This window comes from Heterocephalus glaber, unplaced genomic scaffold, assembly GCF_053883595.1.
Source record: "Heterocephalus glaber isolate CG9 unplaced genomic scaffold, H.glaber_assembly_v1.0 deba00000594, whole genome shotgun sequence".
NCBI classification, from domain to species: Eukaryota; Metazoa; Chordata; class Mammalia; order Rodentia; family Bathyergidae; genus Heterocephalus; species Heterocephalus glaber.
The window spans coordinates 24,526,593-24,548,369 of record NW_028258151.1 but is presented as its reverse complement, the minus strand read 5'-3'; the positions used below and the strand labels follow the sequence as shown (position 1 = coordinate 24,548,369).

The 21,777-nt window shown below is 40.1% G+C and overlaps 1 protein-coding gene across 4 annotated transcripts in view; it reads right to left on the bottom strand.

The window, feature by feature from the left end:
* The window catches only part of Trim44 (TRIM family member 44), a 205,049-nt gene that overhangs the window by 29,444 nt on the left and 153,828 nt on the right, over nucleotides 1-21,777 (bottom strand). The window lies entirely within an intron of this gene.

Genomic DNA, 21,777 nt, shown 5'->3' with positions numbered 1-21,777 from the left:
TGCCTCGTTATACTTTGTCTTCTTTCATAGTCCTTATCACATTCTGTACCTTGTTTGCTATTTACTCTCCCTCTATCCAAATTAGAGCAGATAAGAACAATATTATTTTACCAATTACTGCATATCTAGCAGCAGTACTATCCAGACATACAGAACTGCTCAACATATGGTTGTCTTTTAAAAGGGAGTGAAATAATATCAGAAAAAAAAGGAGAGAGGGATGGAGTTGAAAGGAATGGCCAGTCATTACTGCACTAGCCAGAGTATTACAGATGTCAGTGATATTCTAGTGGCCAAAAAACCTAAGTTGTAGAGTCCCAGAAGGATGGCTAGGACTTCAGCTGCTCAGAATCAGTGCCTGGTCTGGGCACTGGGAGATAACACTGTCCATACAGCGATGGGGACAAAGAGAAAGCAAGGCCAGAGGAGAAAAGCAGCAGGGGTGAGCACACTTAAAAGGGCAAAAGAAGCAAATTTGCCTAGATTGTCCTCATCTACTTCTATAGAGAGCACCGACTAAATATTAACAAGAGACAACTTGATCTATACTCACTGTGAGCCAGAGGCACTGAGCTTAGAGTTTTTCACCCATTCCATTACTCCTCATACCAATCCTAGGATGTTGGAACTACTATTACCCCCATGTTCCAAGTAAAGAAAGTGAAGTTCTGGGAGATGAAAAATCCTAGGGTCACAGAGTACAGTCTGTGTCCTTAAAACTCAAAGATTAGTATTGGCTGGAGAAAGTCTAAAGTAGTCAAGCTGGTGCAGACAGAAAAGGTTTGTGGTGCATCAGCTCCCAACTATGACCTAGAAACTTCTCATCTCACCAAGGATTATCTATGTCTTTATCAAATCTGTGCTATTTTACATCCACCTGGGAAAGTCATTAAGGAAAATATCCTAGGCAACAGACTTCGAGTACTTTTGTTAAGGGTAAAAACTACACATGGCCTACAAATTAAAGTAAGTGTAACTCTCGAAGCTAAAGGAAACAACTCAGTAAACTTCACCATCCAAAACTGCCATAGTTCTACTCTCTTCTCCTATTGGCTTTCCAATTATGAGATGGAGGGTGCATGCAGAAAGGGCTGGGCAGTGGATTGTCATTAGAGCTCTGTTTGGTGGCATCTGTCCCAAAAGGGACAAAGAGTCTTTTATGAAAGCTTCTCACAGAATCTAGGCAGTGTTGGAATGAGCACCATATTTGCCCCCTTGGTGTTATATCCAAAGCAAGCTCTTATTGTTCGCTAGTCAGTATTACTTTGAATATGAGAAGGATAGTATGGTGACTATACCCTTTCTCTAGCTGCAGTTCACTTGTCAGCATCTTAACTTCAGATACATAGTTTAAAGGGGTCATGAACTTACTGAAATTGTATACAGTTTTGTCTGTGTGTTCTTTTGTCTGAGAAAGGCCATAATTTTCATCATAGTCACAAAGAGGTCAATAATTCTCACCCCAATTGAGAATAGCGTTCTTTTTCAGCTGCTAAGTTCTTTACTATGAGTCTTGGAGACTAGCTTGGAGAAAAAGTCAGAAGCCTTGACTGATATGGTATTTTCTCCTTTGCCTTGAAAGAGACGTGTTACTGGGCCTGAGAGATAAAAAGTTTCTCACAGTTTAACACATGAGCTCTTGGGACGCTGGTATAACATGTACTAATTTCTTCAACTGCTAAATATTTACTGTCCTACTATATTAGGCATCACATCAGTTACATTAAATGAGTAAGATACACAGTCATTGCCCTCATGGACTTTATTTTTTTATTTTTGTATTAAATTCTTTTATTGGTACATTGTAGGTATACAACACAATTACATTTCTCATTGGGAATTGTACCTTTATATAATGCATCTTGGTTCTTATTTTTTCCCCATTCCTAGCCCTCCCTTCACCCCCTCCACCCTTCCCTATTTACAAAGACTTTATTTCCATTTTTTCCATTTCTCATCATTTTTTCCTTTCCCTTTTTTCCTTTCCCCTGCCCCTCCCACTACCCCTACCCCTCTGGACCTTTTCTTCCTATTTTACATTATCGATTATTCATTCTAATCATTGGTACATTTTAGGTATACAATATAATGACATTCATCATTGGAAATTTGCACCTTTACATAGGCTCTCTTGGTTCTTATTTTTCAACCTTGCCCAGCCCTCCCTTCAACCCCTCCAGTCCTCCCTATTTACAAAGATTTTGTTCCTATTTTTCCATTTTCTCATATTAATCCCATTCCCTTCTATCCTTTCCCCTAGCCCTCCCACTTCCTTCCCCTTTGCCCCTTTTCTTCCTATTTCACATTACCTATTATACATTTAGTCCTTATTTACACTTTCAGTTTCTCACACTAGAGAAACTATTCGGTATTTACACAGGTGTGTCCTATTTATTTCACTTAAGAGTATCGCCTCAATGTGCATCCACTTAGCTATAAATGTCTCTAATTTCTCATTTTTGATGGCTGAGTAGAACTCCATTTTATAAAAAAACCACATTTTCTTTATCCAGTCTCCAGTTGATGGGCATTTGGGCTGTTTCCAAGTTTTAGCTATTACAAACTGTGCTGCTATGAACATGGGTGCACATATATCACTGTGGTATGATTCTTTTAATTCTTTGGGGAAGATCCCCAGCAGTGGAATAGCGGGGTCAAATGGGACTTCCAGTCCTAGTTCTTTGAGGTATCTCCATACTGATTTCCACAGTGGTTGCACCAGTCTACACTCCCACCAGCAGTGGAGCAGGGTTCCTCTTTCCCCACAGCCCTGCCAGCATTTGTTATTGGTTGATTTCATGATAGCAGCCATTCTTTCTGGAGTGAAGTGGAATCTCAGCGTTGTTTTCATTTACATCTCTTGAATGACCAGTGATGTTGAACATTTTTTCATGTATTTATTTGCTATTTGCCCTCATGGACTTTAAATGGGGTCTTTTTCCAGTACCAGGGATCAAACTCAGTACTTGGTGCTTGTGAGGCAGGTGAGGCGCCACTGACCTAAATCCCTGGCCTGCCCTCATGGACTTTAAAGCCTAGTGGTGAGACAAAACACCGACCAAGGGAGGAAAAGAAAACATTTTCTTCACAATAGCAGTAAGAATCTTATTTTCATAACTGACAACCCATTTTTCACAGTGGTGAAGGAAAAGGATCCTAACTGAATCTATAAGACAGCTTTCCTCACCCTGTGTGTGATCATTCCTGGAGGTTTTCCCAGCAATACCAGCAGTGTGAGGCATCACTCCCTCTCCTTCAGCCAACATACAACCTACATTCCTAAGATTTTATCTGAAACAGTCCATAATAGCCTTCACTTTCAGCAAATAAAGTAGCACAGCCTTTGGCCTCTTCTTCTATCAGACACAATTAGATTTACAACTAGGGTGGGATTCAGAGGTTATTTTGTTTTAGTGTCTGTTTATATATTTGTTTTTAATGAGGGTGTTAGGTAGACAGGCTATTCTACGTAAGCACACATGGGAGAGCATTATATAGTTTTGGAGTCACCAGAATGAACTAGGTTCAAATCCTTAGGTGACTTAGTAACCTCTGAATCTCAGTTTCCTCATGGTAAAACTATATTCCAGTGTTATTAAAGCTGTATGCACTTTGTAAAATACAAATACTTTCTAAAATGTTGATCCCCTTCCTTCTTCTCTTGAATAAAAATCTGTCTCCTCCTAACTTTCCCTCAGTGCTCCTTGTCCTGGCGTCTGAAACATCACATTCCAGAACAAGTATGTTCCTATTCCCAAATTTCCTTCAAATATCTGGGGAGAAACAATATCCTGCTTCACTTTCTGGAAGGGTTTTTGTATTTTTTTTAAAATGCCAACTCCAGAGTTAATGAAATACAGGTATCAGACTGAGTTCCACAGCAGGGCTCCAGAAAATTCATCCCTTGCCAAATGCTAATGGGGGCAAATACTTAGTAAAGCTTAGTTAACTGGTCTGTTTAGTCACTGACTGATCTAGTTTGAGGGTACTGTTAAACATAAAAGAAGTGGTCTTAAATCTGAAGTACATATATTTTGTGGTATATAATGAATTTTGAGGAAGTATCTGAGCATGGATAATTTTAAAGAAATATATGTACAGATCCTTAACTTCTATATACAGTATACTCTTTCCTAAAACTGGCTTTCCCAAGAGCAAGCCTTTAGTCTATTGGTTCTTTTAAGTCACTTGCATGTTCATAATCACCTGACATCCTCTTCCGAAAGAAAGTGCCTACCTCTTACCTTCCAGAATCTTACATGGAACAACTGTAGAATGTCTCACTTCTAAGAGTCCTGTGAGAGTGGGGTGAGACAGTAAAGCAGACAATCCCTTCCTTCAAGCAGGCTGCGCACTTCATCTATCTATCCATGGATCTAAGAACTTAAATTCAGAAGTGAAACTGCTGTCATGAGATGTGTGCTAATATGTTTATGTGAACTGAAAAAAGAAGAAATCATGTGACAAAACATAAGTCTGACTTGGCTGGATAGTTTGACCGTAAGAATTGGCTTTGCCAATGTAGTGAATTGTGCCTGTGAATCTGCAATGCCAAAGTTCTGATAAAAGCATATATAAAAGCTCATATATTAACTATACAATATGTCAGCAATTACATTCTTCTCAACCACCTAAACTTGATATATTCTCAGGAGATGACTTAACAATGGGGAAGAAGGCATATACTTTTTTCTAAACTCTTTTAGGGGACATAAAACCAAAATATTTACATAAAGGAACTTGAAGTGCTTAAATTCTGACTGGGAGGGTGGTATGAAATTTAACACCTCCCTGGTTGGGTAGAAGTGTTGAGAGTAACAGAATGGGATTAAGGTGTGCAGAATGCTGTGTCCTTGCCTGATGAGGAATCTTTCTGTCTTGCTGTAGTACCTGCAGCAAGAGTTGTCAGAGGCATGTTACAAACTCCAGTCATAGCTACAAACAGCTACTGATAAACTGATTATGATGGAGAAGAGTTTCAGTCCCTGATCACTTTTTAGTTAGTGCATGTTACGGTTTAAATCTAGAATGGCCCCCAAAGTCTCATGTATTCAGAGATCGATCGGGCTTTAGAAGATGATTGGATCACAGGTGCTACTGTACTCATCAGAGGGTTAATCCACAGATGAGTTCATAGCTCTGTGAATTGTTAGGAGGTGGGGCCTAACTGGAAGAGGCAGGTCACTGGGGGGTGTGACCTGGAAGAGTGTATCTCCTTCCCTGGCTCCTCCCTTTTCTCTGCTTTCTGGCCACCATGACCTAAGCACCTTTCCCTCCAAGATGGCCCTCTGCCATCCTGTTTCTGCTTTGTAGCTAGTTGATCCTGGGCTAACACCATGACCCCAAATAAACCTTTCTTCCTTTAAATTGTGGGCACCAGGTTTTTTGACCTAGAGATGGGAAAGTGACTAAAACAGTCCCTATAGATAGGCAGCTCAACTTTGTCTCCAGAGCTGTAGCAGTGTAAGAGGAAGTTAATAAATGAAGTGGCATGCATTCTGAACTCACAAGTCTAACAGTTCCTTTTCCTAAGTATATAATACAACTTAATTTGATGTGGCATCACCTGTGTCTGCTGAGTTCTTGGTTATTAATTAATTATTGCTGTGAAAGGATTATTCAACTGAGGAGGATGAAACAATTAAGAGGCATTGATAAGGGAGAAAGGCTAGATTCAGTTAAGATTCAAAAGATAGATTTAGCATTTTCCAAAAATTAAGCCACTCAGGGATTGTACAAGGAGCTAACTAAAAAGTTTTGAGGGGGCTTGTGGGAGAGAATGGGATAAAATAAAATTTATTTAAAAAAATAAAACAAACAAAACCCCCCAAAAGTTTTGAGGTTTCAGTATTTGGAGTAACCAGTAGCACAGCTCCAATAAGTGTATGACTGTCCTTGCTAAGGAGATGGACCATACACTAGGATCCAGGGACCTTTCTCAGGCAGATAACACACTCACTTGTTCCAACAGCCTGGCTGAAAATGAATAAATTACTGTGATGTAGAAGATCAGAACTTGATAGTGGCAACCCATGAGATAAACAAAATAAACTAAAATGCCCTTAGTTTATCCTGAGTTGACTCAGATAAACACAAGACTAGTGTCCTTTTCCTGGCTCTGCTATGTGACTCTGGGACCCAGTTTCCTCATCTGGGAAACTGTTTGGCCCTATGAGTAAAATCTAAGAAAACCTCAAACCAGACAAAAGCTAAGCTCCTTTCCAACTTTAATACTTGCCGAAGTAATTAAATGAATCTGATTTATAGTGTTCTCTCTCTCTGTTTCTTGTGCCCCCTCTTTATTTCTTCTCTCCACATCTCCACTGAAGCCTGGTTTAAACATTCCAGTTTTCACCTACTTTTCTGGCTAAGCTCAAATACTGAGGTGATAAATAGTATGGTTTGCTGAGTACCTAGTACAAACCTGAGAGTAAGCTGCGGTATGAGCAAAAGCTCCAGGATGCCTCAATTATTTGTTTCTTAAAGAAGTCTGGCTTAGCTGCAGGCTCATTGTATCTTCCTTTTCGAGCACAAGAAAGGAGGAGAGCTTTTCTTTCTGGACCGCATTTTACTTTATCCCATGAGCTTCTCTCTTACAATAACTGTCATTATGCACAAAGGGCTTATTTAATGTTTCACGTACTGTGATATAAATAATCTTATGGAACCCTGATTAACAGCATCTGGTGTTATGATCTTCAATCTACAGATGAGAAACTTGAGGGTTTGGTAGGCTACATGATTTGCCAAAGGTACACAGCTTGTAAGTGGCAGATCTAGGTTAAACAGTCAGACTTCAGAACTTTAGAAATAAACAGGACTTTTGTAAAAGTGGTGAGCCTCTATCTTCTGATCCCTGTTTCCCCAGCCAATAAGGAATAGCCATTTAAGGTGTCTGGGGTTGAATTTTTCACCTGAATAAAATGATTTCACCTGAAAACCCCACCAATAAGGGTTGTTAGTGAGATGGAAGATAAGATGCAAGTGGTCTTTTTAATATGAAAACAATGCCAGGTAAGGCTGGGATTACTATGGAAAGAGAAGAAAATACAGTCCTCATTTTTTTCTCTCAGCCCTCACAGCTAGCTCTGCCTGTACAGACCTCTTTAGGGGCCTCTCAGGGAGACCTGGTCTCCAGTGTGGCCTCTGATCACAGTGCCAAGTTTGATATCCATGAACCTTGCAGCCTATTTATCATTTTACAGGTGGCTATCCTTCTTGTATTCAGCAGAGCTGTGTGGGTGGTGGCCTGCTTCTCTGGAAGATGAAGGCAATACAGTGTCCTGCTGTAGCAAGGTTCTGGAACAGAAGTGACAGGCAGGCTCCTTAGATTGTCAACATCCCATCTGCTCTCAGAACACCTTTCTTTAGGACCGAATCTTTTGCTGCTGCTGGATTTTGAACAGAATCATTTCTAGCTGCTTTTTCTTTTTAGATTCAAACAGTAACTTTTTCCTTTTTTCTATCTTTCACTTTCTATAGCAAATAGGTATTTCTTCTAGAAAAAGAAAAAAAAATGCCATAGCTTTATCCACTGGGGATAATCACCATTAACACACTGAAATATATCTGTCTCTAACCCTTCTACATATACATTAAAATACTCGTCTTTCTTTTATAAAATTGGCTCATACTTCACAGGGTTATTTTTTAATTGTTTTTAATATGATTTAATTTTATCTTTCAGTATTGGAGATTGAACCAGGGCCTTCACACTGAGCTACATTTCCAGCCGTTTTTATTTTTATTTTTATTTTGAGACATGGGTTTCAAGTTGCCCAAGCTGGGTTCAAAATTGTGATCTTCATACCTCAGCTTCCAGAATGATGGGATAACAGGCCTGCACCACCATGCTCAGGTATACAGGCTTGTTTATAATTTGTTTTTGTCATTCAACTATTAATCATGAGTATCTTCCTCTCTCGAGAAATGTATTTCTCCAAAATTAGGATTCATGATTCACTTTCATGAGATTCAGTATATCTAAAACCAGGCATTTAAACTCCTTTTACTTTTCTACTATTATTCATACCTCTTGATACACATCATTTTGGATGAATCATCCTTAATTATTTCCAAAGAAAAATTCCAGAAGGGAAACTTTTGGGTCAAAAGGCATGTTTGTATTTTTTTTTAAAATAGACTTTAATTTTTAGAACAACTTTCGATTTTAGAAGAGAAATTATAAAGATGTACAATGGTTTCTCACATCTACTTCCTCTATTACCAACAGGAAATTATTTAAATTTCCTTAGTTTTCCCTTATGTCCTTGTCCTCTTCTGTTCCAGAATATCTTACTTAGTTATTATGATTCTTTAGGCTTCTCATGACTATAACAGTTTTCAGACCTTTCTTGAATGTGGTGGCTATGAGTTTTGAGGGAACAGTGTTAGGTATTTTGTAGAAAGTCCTTCACCTTGGCTTTGACTGGTTTTTTTCTCATGGTTAGGTCACGGTATGGGTTGTTGGAAGGAAAACTACAGAAATGAAGTACTATTATCATTACAGAACACCAAGGGTTCAAGTTCACCAGAACCTAGGACTGCTGAAGCTGACCACTTAGCTAAGATAGTGATTGTTAGGTTTTGCTATGGTAAAGTTACTCTTTTCCCCTTTCCCAAAGACTACTCTTTGGAAAGAAGTTACTATGAGTAGTCCATACTTAAAACTGAGGAGCCAAGCTCCATCTTCTTGAAGATGAAGTATCTGCATAAATTATTTGAAATACTTTTGAACAGATTTGTCTTTTTCCTTCACTTATTTATTTATTCATTCAATTATTTACATTAGCATGGACTCACAGATATTTCTATCTTGGATTATGCTAAAATACAAATTTACAGTAGAAAGGTAGAGAATGGGTTGTAACCCATTCTACTTTTATGTTTGTTAAATAATTCAGCTCTGACCTTTGGGAGTTCCTTCAGTTGGCTCTTGTGTTCCCTTGGTAAAGCCTCATCAATGTGGGTTTTGTTTTTGTATACTTCCTTACTTTATAGCCCCACAAGATTCTCCAGACTTAGCTTGTATATTTCCTGTCCCAATCCTAGAATTAGGTATTTCTTCAAGGAGCAAAGGACATGTGCTTTTAAAAGCATTTGACACATCTGACACAAGACTGTTCTTATACTGATTTATAGTCATTACCATATGGTTGAAGAACGTCCATGTTCTTTATACCCTTGCCAAAACTGGGGCAGTTTTAAAGCGTCTGTGGGAAGCTGACCTAACATGTGCATTCACATGTGTGTATATACATGCATATGTATGTGTGTATGCATGTGCTTATGTGTTCCTTTTCTCTGAAGTAACTTTTGTGTTTCTGGTTTCCTGTTAAACTTCAAGAGGAAAATGCCTTGGGTGCATTATGTTCTTCCTTTCTTCCACCTATGGTGGTCTTCCCAATCTTCCTTTCGTATCACTGATGGTCTCTTGTGGTAAGGGCTAAAAGGAACCTTTCCCATTCTGCCTACTAGGGCCCAGGCAATGCCAGGAGATGAAGAGTCAGAAATGGAAAACAGCCCAAAGGAGTATTTGGGATTTGAACCTTCTCTCCCTGCTTTCTGTACCTTCAGGGAATCACTGGACCCAGTTTCCTCATCATCTCTCTGCATGTGAGTAATGGCAACCAAATCTCTTTCGAGCAATTTCCTTCCACAGAAATCTTAAATATAAGATTTAATAAAATGCTGGACTTCAAATTTCCTGTTGTCTCAGCTGCTGTATCTTACAAGTTAACAAAGGGAGATGGAGAAAGGATCAATATGTAAATACACTTGACACTTACCTGTAATCTCTGTATGAATAGCTCCCTGAATGTGCGAGTGTGTGTGTGCATGAGTGCACACATCTCAGTAGCACTGAGTCCCATTATGTCCCCGAGACACGGTACGGAAACTGTGAAAAGCTGCTAACTGTAGGTGTACCAACCATGACAGACCCAGTGCCACTTCTCATATGGGCAAGGGTTATGAATATGGATTTGGGTGCTAGAAACACCGGGTACAAACCACAGTTCTGCCACTTAATTAGCTGTGGGACTTTGAGTTCCGTGTTTTTATGTGAAAAAGGAGGATAACAGTAACTATTTGGAAGAGATTTTGAGAGGACAAAATAAGATTTATATAGAGAGAGTGCTTGGCACTTATATAAATGGCTTAACATTTAGTGGGTGCCCAATATATTCTGGCGTCTACTGTGTCCAATACATTGTGGGGTTATTTAGTAACATGATATGAAGAAATCAAGGCCAAGAGAGACTAATGATCATAGTGAATTGATGGCAGAGTGAGATTCACTGGAAGTTAGTTTCTGGCTCTTAAATACAACATCCTACAACCCCCATTTTCTCTAGGACTGGTGTTTATCGGGGGGCACAGAGGAGAAAAAGTGAGGAGAGAGGGAAAAGAGTCAAAACTGTGGTCACACATGCACTGTACACATACAAACATGCGCTGTACCATGTCTGTCATCTGCCTGCTGTCTTGGTATCTGATAAAAGGCCATTTATTAATAAGACTGTAACAGTTCTCAGGTACTGAATGCTTTCTGTGTGCTAAGTATTGTGCCCAAAACCTTACATGCATCATCTTCAATCCCAGTGAGTCCAACACTCACTCCCCATCTGTCCATTCCTCTGCACCACTGCCACCATCTCGGCTTGAACACTGTAGTTGCCTCTTGACTAGTCTTTCGACTTCTCTTCATTGACTATTGTCTATTTCAAACTGCAGAATAGTATCTCTTAAATGTATAAAAGATTACATCATTTCTTCTTTTAAATTCTTCAATGGGTTCATAAAACTCTCAGAATTAAGCTTAAGGGCCACAAATCCCTACATACTTTGGCCCTGTCTACCCCTCCAACCTGGATTCATGCTATCTTCCAGCTCCACTGGCTTTCTTTCTGTTCTGCAAATAAACTGAGTTTGTTCCTGCCCTCAGGCTTCTGAATTTGTGTTGTCTCCAAAGTGCTTCTCTTCACATCTTGGAATGACTGATTCCTTAACATTCTGGTCTTAGCTCCAATGTCACTTTCTCAGAAGCTGTCCCTAACCAAGGAATCCAGAATAGTCACCACACCCCCTGCACTATGATATACTGTATTGTCTTCACGGCACCAATCATTGTCTAAAATTATTCCAGGTCACCTCTGGTCTTTACTTTGTTCCCTGCTATATCTCTAGTATCTGGTAATGTGCTTGGTACTGGTAAAACCAAAAGAGCAAATTAATGATCAAAGAAAAGCTACAGATTATTAGTATTCTTAGAAATCTTCCCAGGCAAACTGTGGGTCACTTGCTGTCCTGGAGATACTGCCCAGGAATCTCATAGATAGTTTAGTTACAGATGAACCAAGATTCTATTTTTTTTCTAATTGCTATGGGTTGACCAGGTACACATAGAAATAGGTTGAAACACCAGAAATAGATTGAAATGCTACCTCATAAACAATAATTACTTTTACAAACAAGCTTTTTTTTTTTTGTATCAGGTATCAAACTCAGGACCTTGCACTTGCAAGGCAGGCGGCAGAACCACTGAGCTAAATCCCCGGCCCCACAAACAAGCTTTCTTGATAAAGGACAGGTGTGGTTGATAGACAGGGAATACTGTCACTGAAGAACAGCAGAAGCAAGCTGATGTCCAACTTTTCCCAACAAGGAAACCTGAAGAACCAATTCATCTCCAGGAGGAAATGTTCTCATCTGACTTCCCTATAAAACATCTGCACATTTGAAAACTTCCAATGGCCCGCAATCCAACTGTGACCTTTCTTAAGAAAGTCTTGGATTCCAAAGTTGTAAACCATCTATCCCTCAACCTAATGGTCTACAAAAAGAGAGGGGCAAGGACGGTATGAAATCATCCAAGCCAAGGTGGAGGTGAAGGAGCTGCTCACTTCATTGCTCTTCTTCTTCACATGAAATGTCGGCTGAGGCCTAGATTCACAAGTAGGAGGGCTGGGTTACTATTGTACTAGCTGTAACCAATAGTAGAAAAAGCATACAACTAAGACTTATGACTCTCTTCAAGCATACATTAGCAATATGTCTTGAGTGAGATGTGTCTTTAAAGTTTACCTATCTGTAAAAAGAGGATAATGCTACATTGCAAGCACTCGCTAGTTGATAATAAAATGGACGCTGTTATTAATTGCTAGATGTTGAAATAATCACCAAAATTTTTACATTCAGTTCTCCTAACAATCCTGTGCAATAACATTAACACTCCATTTTACAGATAAAGAAAATGAGGAGCAAAGAAATAAAATGACATCTCAAGATCCTACAGTTTAACAGAGTTGGAACTCCAATCAAGGCCTGTTTGTTGTTTTTACCCCGGGACAGAAGACTCCATGATAAGTGGAGGGAGCAACCTCTGCTATTGCTAAAGATTCTCCAAGGCTTTGGCAGACTCAAACTCTGGTATAGGTCAATTAATAGGAAACTTCCTCCCTACTATGGAGAATTCCAATAGTCTTTTTTTTTTTTTAAAGTGCAGCTGGGTGTTTTCAGCTTTTTACAACTGCAGCCAGCCAGCCAGTAACTTTTCCCATTATAACCTGGCTGTACAAGGTGGCCATTTCTCTCAGATTTTCACCTGATTCTTCTAGGCTCTAGCATATACTGTCATGGAAAAGACTTAACACCAAATCACCTTCTCCTGGAAGGACAGAATGTCTGTGGGTCAGTTTCAGTCCTGTCTGTCCTGAGAGGCACTAAGATCTCACTCTTTTAATTAGGTTAAACAGAAATATCTTTCAAAGATTGACCAGATTTCCACTCCATCCCACTAGAGGATGGAATCTGAATGAAGTCCAGATGTTCTTCCCTGCCTCCCTTCAGGGGATCAGCAATGAAGATGGTCTAATAGGTCCCTACTTTGCCCTATGCCTCCAGGGATGTAAATGTCATTCCTGGCCACTTGAGCTCCTTGGATATTGAAGCTGTTTCTCATTCATCCAGTGTTCTGGAACATGCCTAGCAATTAAGGACACATTTGGCAGCTGGTATGTGAAAGGTGTGGAAGGCAGACCTTCAATGTAGCAAATGCATCCAGCAAGAAAGCAGACCTTCTCCTAGGAACACTAAGATCTGTCTAGCTGGAGAACACCTAAGGAAGGAATATGATACAGTAGGATCATCCACTTAGGAGCAAGGCCAGGACTCCCAACCAAGCCCTTCAACTCTGAGCTTTGTGATTATGCCAAAGATACTTAACCTCTCTATGTCTCAGTTTCCTTATCTATGAAATTTGTTCTTTCAATGAACAAATATTTATTAAGCATTCCCACTATATCAGTTACTGTAATAAGTGCTGGCATTACAGCAGTGCAAAAGACTGACAAGATCCATGTTTGCATTGAGCATAATTTCTAGTGAGGAGATAAACAAGCAAATAAATACTTTCATAAAGCAGAAAGTATCATGAAGAAAATAAAGCATGATGCTGGGATAAAGAATGATGAGTATGGGAGGGGGTAATTCAGAAAGAGGGAAATATCAGGATTTATCTCTTGCAATTTACATATTAAATGCAATAATAGATGTAAAGTATTTTTATTATACTGCTTAACAAGTAATGAGCACTCAGCCAAATTCAACTGCTTTTACATCACTTCCACTTTCAAGTCAGTTGCTTCTCTTTCACTTCACAGTGACTGAGCCCCTACTACATGGGTGGTCCGTACCCTTAAGGATGACAGTCTGGCATAGGATGTAGCCTCCATATAGTTGAGAGAAGGCAGAAGTGGTGAATTCCACCTACAGAGTCAGAAATGACTTTATCACTCAGTGTTGACAGATGGATTGGTATTTTCCAAGAAGACAAGAGGCCAGAAAGAGGACATGCCAGGTGGAAGAAATAGCTTGAACAAAACTCTTGAAAATGTTAAACACCCTGGCATGGTCAGGAAGCGTTAACAAGTTCAGAATGGCTAGAGATAAAGTATCAGAAGGTAGGGTGAGAGAAAAAGTGACTCATCAGCAGCTCCTAATGCTTATCTTCACAGGTCATGCTTGAAATGTCTCCTATGTTAGGGGGGCATGTAGATGGGAAAGAATAAGAGATGAGATGGGTGGCAGGGTTCCATATGGTGTCTACCATACTGCTAACACTCCAATATGTGAACAAGGGCTATGTTGAAAATATTCAGGCTGTGTTCTGTGCAACATTCCCCAAGGCAGCACAAACAGATGTTTCAGGATAAAAAGAAAAACAAACACCCAGTGGTAACTCAATATAAAGCCTGCATGGGGGTAGGCAGACTTCAGCCTGCTCAAATGTGATTTTATCATCAGTACGGGTCTGAGACTCAGCTTGGAAGAGTGACACAGGTGCTAATGTGATGACACTGGGGGTCTGGAGTAAAGGGGCACTCATTCCCGAGCACAGCCTAGGGTTCCCCCTTTGTCAAAGCCAAACCTGTCCAGTCTAAGGCCCATGCCAGGAGCTGTGAGAACTCTGAAATGGGCAAAAGGAAAGCACAAGGCCTTATGCTAGTAACTCAGACATCTCGGCCAGCAGGCTGTCTCTGAGATGGGTGTAGCTACCAAGTAGATGTTTGTAGGAGGGAACAGAGAGTCCTTGTTCTTTTGCCTGGTTCCTTGCTTCTTTACTACTCAGTCCTGTCCATCCCCTAGCAATAAACATTCTTCTTACAAGTCTCCTCAAGAAATAGGAAAGAAGTAGTCTCACAGAACATGGCGAATCAGCCCGACGCAGACAGGCAGGTCTGTGCACGGCCTACTGAGAGGTCCTGAGTCGTGCGGAAGACACCGGGTCACCCCACTGCAGACAGGCCGGTCTGCCCACACCCTGCCAAGGTCCTGGGTAGCACAGAACATACCCAGTCAGCCTGCTGTGGACAGGCAGGTCTGTGCACACCCTGCCGAGGTCCTGAGTCGCACAGAACACGCTCAGTCAGCCCGTTGCAGACAGGCAGGTCTGTGCACGCCCTACCGAGGTCCCCAGTCGCGGAAGACACCAAATCACCCCGCTGCAGACAGGCAGCCACCTGGTTCCACATTACAAAGATGCAGAGGACACCAGACCACCAGACCAAGGTACTGAAGCCCGCTGCTCCCTGCCCAGAGGTAGGGGCTTCTGAGCCGTCATCCCACTGCTCCTGGTCCAGAGGAAGGGGCTTCCTGGCCACCATCCCTCCCGCTGCTCCCAGCCCATAGGAAAGGGCTTTTGGGTCAGCATCCCTACCACTGCTTCTGGCCCCTGTCCCACCTCTCCTAGCTCAGAGGAGGTAATCCATGCAGGCACTAACAGCCCCCTGCCCCAGGTGAAATGAGAAAACACATAAATAAGTCTCAAAACCAGACTTCCAGATCACCTACAGCAACCCCAAAGGGAAATGAGATGGAACACTCTGATACCCAACCACCTGGACCCACTGAACTGGCAAAAAAAGGGGATCTGGAAAAAATGAAATCAGAAATAATTTCTCAGATAACAGGAGAAATTGTGCTCCTAGTGCAACACATGATTAATAAATCTAGAGAGGAGCTCAGCAACATGATGGAATCCCAACATAAGAAACAAATGGAATCCATAAAACAGATGCACATAGATTTCCAGAACATGAAAAACTCCACTGAAAGTCTACACAGCAGAATGAGCCAATGTGAGGACAGAATTTCAGATATAGAAGACAAGATTGCAATTAGTGACCAGGAAAAGAAAAATTGCTTCAAAATTATAAGGGAACATGAGAAATCAATCCAGCAGCTGCTAGATGATGCAAAGAAGAATAACATAAGACTGACTGGGCTCAATGAAGAAACAGGAGAGAGTGCAGATGACATAAAAAATCTCTTCACAGAAATAATGGCAGAAAACTTCCCAAGCAGGGGAAAAGAGCTTGACATACAGGTAAATGAGGCATATAGGACTCCAAATAGCCTTGATCAAAAAAATCTACACATAGGCATATAATTGTTAAGATTCCAGAAACACAACAGAAGAACAAAGTTCTCCAAGCAGTTAGAGAAAAGAAACAAATCCCATACAAAGGAAAGCCCATCAGAATCACAGCAGACTTCTCAACACAAACCATCAAGGCAAGAAGAGCTTGGAGTGACATATTCCAAGCCCTAAAAGAAAACAGCCTCCAACTCAGATTGATGTACCCTGCAAAACTATCTTTCAAAATGGATGGAGAAATAAGATACTTTCATGACAAAGAGTACGTTAGGAACTTCGTGAATACCAAGCCAGCATTCCAAAGAATTTTACACAATATCCTAGGAACAGACATTGAGGATCACAACCCCAGGAAGCAAAGCAGAATGAACCCATCTGGCATGACAAGAAATTAAATGTAAAAGGGGAGAACCCAACAAAAAGAAAAGGTCATGGGAATGACAAGTCCATACGTTTCAGTTATAACCATCAATGTTAATGGTCTCAATTCACCAATCAAAAGAAATAGACTGGCATAGTGGGTCAAGAAGCAAAATCCAACAATATGCTGCATACAAGAAACACACTTCATTCAAAAGGAAACTCATAGACTGAAAGTTAAAGGGTGGAAAACAATACTCCATGCAACAGGAACCTGAAAAAAAGCAGGAGTAGCTATCCTCTTGGCAGATCAAGTAGATTTCAAATCAGCACTGATTAAGAGAGATGAAGAAGGACACTACATCCTTGTAAAGGGAAGAATCCAAGAGGAAGAGATGACAATCATAAATATCTATGCACCAAACACTAGTGCACCCAACTATATAAAACAAATACTAACGGACATGAAAAGTCGTATATGCCCTAATACACTTATAGTGGGGGACCTCCACACCCCACTGTCACAAATAGATCAACTAGACTAAAAATAAGTAATGAAATACTAGAACTCAATCGAACTCTTGAACAAATGAACTTCACAGATGTTTACAGAGTCTTCCACCCCACAAAATCAGAATACACATTCTTCTCAGCTGCACATGGGTCATTCTCCAAAATAGACCACATACTCACACACAGAACATGTTTAAGTAAGTGCAAAGGAATTGAAGTTATCCCCTGTATATTATCAGACCACAGTGCAATGAAATTGGAGATCCATAGCAAAAGAAACTGGAAAAATTTCATATACACGTGGAAATTAAACAACACACTTCTGAATAACCAATGGGTCACAGAGGAAATTAAAGAAGAAATCAGACAGTTCCTTCAATTAAATGACAATGACAATACAACATATCGGAGTCTATGGGACAGAATGAAAGCAGTCTTAACAGGGAAATTCATAGCAGTGAATACACATATTAGGAAAACAGAACGAGCCCAATTAAACAACCTGATGCTGAACCTCAAGCTTCTAGAAAAAGAAGAGCAGGAAACCCCAAAGCTCATACAAGGGAGGAAATTATAAAGATCAGAGGAGAAATCAATGCAATGGAGACTAAGGGAACGATACAAAAAAATCAATGAAGCCAAGACTTGGTTCTTTGAAAGAATCAACAAAATTGACAAACCTTTAGCCAACCTTGTGAGAAAAAGGAAAGAAAAGGCCTAAATCCATGCAATTAGGAATGAAAAGTGTGAAATTACAACAGACCCAGCAGAAATCCAGAGGATCATCAATACTTACTTCCAGAACCTATACGCCAATAAGATGCACAACACAGAAGAAATGGACAGATACCTAGATACATATGAATTACCAAAGTTGAACGAAGAAGACCTAAAAACTCTGAACAACTCAATATCAACCAATGAAATTGAAAATGTAATTAAAAACTTATCAACTAAGAAAAGCCTGGGCCCTGATGGCTTCACTGCTGAATTCTACAAGACATTTAGAGAGGAAATGCTGCCACTACTGCTTAAATTCTTCAATGAAATTGAAAAGGAAGCAGTACTCCCACATTCATTCCTGGAAGCAAGCATCACCTTGATCCCCAAAGCAGAGAAAGACCCAACTAAAAAAGAGAACTATAGGCCAATCTCACTAATGAACACAGATGCAAAAATCCTTAATAAGATACTGGCAAACAGAATGCAGAAGATCATCAAGAAGATCATACACCCTGATCAAGTAGGATTCATCCCAAGGATGCAGGGATGGTTCAATATATGAAAATCAATCAGTGTAATACACTATATCAATAGAGCCAAGGACAAAAACCATATGATTATCTCCATAGATGCAGAAAAAGCATTTGACAAAATCCAACATGCATTTATGATAAAAACCCTACAGAAAATTGGAATAGATGGTCTCTACCTCAAACTGATAGAAGCCATCTATGAAAAACCAACAGCCAGTATCACACTAAATGGGCAAAAACTGAAATCCTTCACACTAAAATCACGAACAAGACAAGGATGTCCATTATCACCACTCTTGTTCAATATAGTTCTGGAAACATTAGCCACAGCAATTAGACAAGAGAAAGAAATAAAAGGAATAAAGATAGGTAATGAAGAAGTCAAATTGTCATTATTTGCAGATGACATGATACTCTATACAGAAGACCCCAAGAACTCCACCAAAAGACTTCTTGACTTAATAACCAAATTCAGTCAAGTAGCTGGTTACAAGGTCAACACACAAAAATCAATAGCTTTCCTCTACACCAATGACAGACTCCCTGAGAGAGAAATAGGGCAAATAATTCCCTTCACAAGAGCAACCAAAAACCTGAAATACCTAGGAATCATCCTAACGAAAGAAATCAAAGACCTCTTCTCTGAAAATTATGGCACTCTGAAAAGAGAGATTGAAGGTCAGAAAATGGACAGACATCCCCTGCTCCTGGGTAGAAAGGATTAATATAGTGAAAATGGCCACACTTGAAAACTGCCATATAGATTTAATGCAATTCCAATTGAGATCCCAGCAGCATACTTCATAGACCTCGAGAAAAAAATCCAAAAATTCATTTGGAACAAGAAGAGACCCAGAACAGCAAAAGCAATTCTAGGTAAGAGAGACATGGCAGGGGGTATCACAATCCCCAACCTGCAACTATACTACAAAGCTACTGTGATAAAAACAGCATGGTACTGGCAAAGAAACAGACTTGAGGACCAGTGGAACAGATTAGAAGAGGCAGAAACAATGCCAGACACACTCTGCCATCTCATCTTCGACAAAGGAGCCAAACAGCCTCACTGGAGGAAAGACAGCCTCTTTAATAAATGGTGCTGGAAAAGTTGGGCTTCAATTTGCCAAAGATTAAAACTAGACCTATATCTCTCACCATGCACTAAACTAAAATCAAAATGGATTACGGATCTAAATATTAAAATAGAAACTCTGAACCAGTAGAACAGAAGTTAGGTAGAAAGCTTGAAGACATTGGTGTAGGAAAAGATTTTATGAACAAAACCTCAGTTGCCCGTGAACTAGCACAAACAGTCAACAAGTGGGATCTCTTCTTATTAAAAAGCTTCTGCACGGCAAAGCAAACCGCTAACTGTGAAGAGACAACCCACAATGTGGGAAAAAATCTTCACCTGCTCTTCCTCAGACAAAGGTCTACTATCTCGAATCTATAAAGAACTTAAAAAGATCAGACCTCCCAAATTTGAAGACCCAATCCAAAAATGGGCATCTGAAATGAACAGACATTTCTCAGACAAAGAAGTAGAAATAGCAAATAAATACATGAAAAAATGTGCAACATCACTGGTCACTGGAGAGATGCAAATGAAAACAACTCTGAGATTTCACTTCACTCCAGAAAGAATGGCTGCTATCATGAAATCAACCAATAACAAATGCTGTCGGGGCTGTGGGGAAAGAGGAACTCTGCTCCAGTGCTGGTGGGAGTGTAGACTGATGCAACCACTGTGGAAATCAGTATGGAGATACCTCAAAGAACTAGGACTGGAAGTCCCATTTGACCCCGCTATTCCACTGCTGGGGATCTTCCCCAAAGAATTTAAAGAATCATACCACAGTGATATATGTGCACCCATGTTCATAGCGGCACAGTTTGTAATAGCTAAAACTTGGAAACGGCCCAAATGCCCATCAACTGGAGACTGGATAAAGAAAATGTGGTTTTTTAATAAAATGGAGTTCTACTCAGCCATCAAAAATGAGAAATTAGAGACATTTATAGCTAAGTGGATGCACATTGAGGCGATACTCTTAAGTGAAATAAATAGGACACACATGAATAAATTCCGAATAGTTTCTCTGGTGTGAGAAACTGAAAGTGTAAATAAGGTCTAAATGTATAACAGGTAATGTGAAATAGGAAGAAAAGTGGCAAAGGGGAAGGAAGTGGGAGGGCTAGAGGAAAGGATAGAAGGGAATGGGATTAATATGAGAAAATGGAAAAATAGGAACAAAATCTTCGTAAATAGGGAGGACTGGAGGGGTTGAAGGGAGGGCTGGGCAAGGTTGAAAAATAAGAACCAAGAGAGACTATGTAAAGGTGCAAATTTCCAATGATGAATGTCATTATATTGTATACCTAAAATGTACCAATGATTAGAATGAATATTCGATAATGTAAAATAGGAAGAAAAGGTCCAAAGGGGTAGGGGTAGTGGGAGGGGCAGGGGAAAGGAAAGAAGGGAATGGAAAAATGCTGAGAAATGGAAAGAATGGAAATAAAGTCTTTGTAAATAGGGAAGGGTGGAGGGCATGAAGGGAGGGCTAGCAATGTGGAAAAAATAAGAACCAAGATGTATTATGTAAAGGTACAATTCCCAATGAGAAATGTAATTGTGTTGTATACCTACAATGTACCAATAAAAGAATTTAATAAAAAAAAAAAGAAATAGGAAAGAAGGTAAGAAAGCTGCCTCCATCTGTATTCCACCACCAATATTCCAAAAGTTCTGATACCGTCAACAGGTCTGGACAGCAGACATCTGGTCCCACTTGGAAGAAGGCTGAGATGAACAGCATACCCAACTGACTTTCAGCCGATCTTAGCAGAGGCTCTTTGGACTGCAGTTCATTGCTGTCATATCAAACATAGCACTAGCGTGGTGTGCACTAGATGACCCTAAACACATGAAAACACCAAATAGGAGAGCCAAGGAGTGGGCAGTGGGGATTGAACACTGAGCATTCTGTCCAGCCTTTGCATGTCATCAGTCTTAAAACTGAACAAAGCCCACCGCTCTAAACTCAATTTCCCTATGCAATGCAGGAAGCAACAGACATCCAACACGAGAGTATGTGAAAAATAGCCAAGGCCAACATCACATTCAAAAGATCTTCCATATCCCATTAAGCCTAAATCCCTAGTAAAGTTGTTGCATTAGTGTAGTTACAAGGCTCCTTCTGGTTGAACTCCCAGAGTTAAAAATCAGTATATATTATAGGATGAGAGTAGGCCATGGTGGCTCCATAAACTACTTGAGCACAGGTAAGTAACTAGATAAGCCACCTGTCATCTTAGAAGCTGATGACATGATGTGCTGGATGACTAGGTTTTGCTGAGAATGATCATTTTTAAAGAGTAAGGATTAGGGTGTTAAGTACAGGGTGCTGATAAGCAGATAAGGATTACTAAAGATATATTTTGCCCTCCTCCCACTTTTTCCAAAAGCCAGCTCTGCTGTGATACCCAGATGATATAATCCTACCACTTCAGACCTGTTTCATCTATATGCAGAAGAACCTATTTTATGGCTCAGTTTCCAACATAAACCAAGATTTGTTTATGATGCATGGAAAGCAACTGCTCCCTACTAGTCCAATTATGGGGCCCAATCAGAGAGGACAGTCCTTATATTCCAAAGAGCACCAGGGGAATATGCCCCTTAGAACCCAGTGAAGCCTAATCACCCTT